General features: G+C 26.8%; 1 long non-coding RNA gene across 1 annotated transcript; it reads right to left on the bottom strand.

The window, feature by feature from the left end:
- Positions 1 to 744: 744 nt before the first annotated feature.
- LOC117928528 lies at positions 745 to 1,191 on the bottom strand. Its single transcript, XR_004653572.1, has 3 exons — positions 1,132 to 1,191; positions 947 to 1,022; positions 745 to 850 (listed from the first exon to the last, which is right to left on the bottom strand). It is a non-coding gene; the product is annotated as an uncharacterized LOC117928528 (long non-coding RNA).
- Between the last annotated feature and the right edge of the window lie 483 nt (positions 1,192 to 1,674).

Here is a 1,674-nt window from a genome sequence, read left to right as displayed (position 1 = left end):
ATAAGACTGAAGAAAAATCAAATCCTTCTCACCAAGTATGTCTTAAAATATTTTATTTTTGTAACCTCAAATTAGAAATGTCTTCTTAGCTTTGATAATGATATTTTGTATTTAAAAAAAAAAACAAATTGCAACAATTTGAAAACATTATAGGATAGAGTTATTTATAAACTTATTTTTGTGTAGAAATTAATTTATTAAATTAAAATCCATTTCTTATTTTTCTAATTTTTTTCTTCTAATTTTTTCCTTCAAATGAACTCAAAATGGTAGGTTTTAGCATGTGAAGGTAGAAATATTAGGAAGGTATATAGCGATGATAAAATAGGCAATCATCATTTTCCACTTGCAAGAAAATCATAAAATAGGCAATAGTCATTTCAACATCTATATCATTCATCATAATAGTAAATTTGGAAATGGAACTCCATCAAATTGTGAAAAAAATCAACTACTATAAACCAAAAAAAAAACAAAAAATAAGGAAATCAGAATAGAACTTCCACTTTGAAACTATTGCTTGTATGAATTATTATCCACCTGCTAACTTAACAGAATTGACATAGCCATAAACCTAATATACAATAATCATCTTGGCAATCTAGAATAATCAAGCATAATTTCAAAATGTTTCTCATGCTTACAATGTTATAGACCAAACAAACTAATACAATGACTTTTCTCAACTGATACAATCATAAATAAATCCTATTTTAGAAATAGCATAACCCAATTGCCTAATGAAACAACATCACTGATCCATAGACCGGTAGACATTTTCCCTGACTTCATTTTTTGGTAACATTATCAATTGTGTTAGGAGTTTTTCCCTTTACTTCATGACCTTGTCCTATAAAAAAAAGTATATAATAAAATATTAACAAAAATTCATGTTATTTTATTAAACAAAAAAAATAAAAAAATAGTGTTTAGCACAATATAATACATTTGCAATTGTACGAGAAAGTCCACCATTACCCCATAATTGCATAAGCTTGATTACAAATATGTCATAATCCATCCTACAAGTAGTAATTAAGGAAATTAAAAGTAAATTCTGCATCAAATCAATAAATTTAGAACCTTATTTGCTTTCCATAGGTAAAGATGAATAAAATTCTTGCAACTTACGGATTCAATTGTTGCACAACTTCTAGAAGAACGAATTCGAATTTTGTCATGTCCATTGATGGTCTTCTTTCTTGAATCCCAATGACAGTTGACAGAACGCTCACCTTAACACAATATAAAATAATAAATATCAACATCCTTAAAAAATAATGACAACAATTCACATAAGTAATTGGATTATAACTATATTTACCAGTTTCTCTATGAAGACATCCATTCGCTTTTTCCTTCCATCAATTAATGAATCCAACAACTCGATTCTTTTCGCATGAATTTTCAAAATGTTTAAATACCAATGATTTCTCCCACATATTGGTATGAACAACTAAAAAAGAAAAAAAAAACAATGATTTTATCAAATTAGTTGTGTTCATGTATTTCCTACACTATACTTAAAAATATTCAACTACAGATGACTTTCATTAAATTAAATAAAACCTGTTCATATGTGTACAACCAAGTGTTTTTGAAATATTTCCATAAATTGTCACATATGTATTTTGGAGATAATGTACCCCTCTTATTTTCTACATCAGACTGTAA

Source organism: Vitis riparia, chromosome 2 (genome assembly GCF_004353265.1).
Source record: "Vitis riparia cultivar Riparia Gloire de Montpellier isolate 1030 chromosome 2, EGFV_Vit.rip_1.0, whole genome shotgun sequence".
Classification (NCBI taxonomy): domain Eukaryota; kingdom Viridiplantae; phylum Streptophyta; class Magnoliopsida; order Vitales; family Vitaceae; genus Vitis; species Vitis riparia.
Note: the sequence above shows the minus strand (reverse complement) of the source record. Positions and strands in the feature narration are given on the sequence as shown.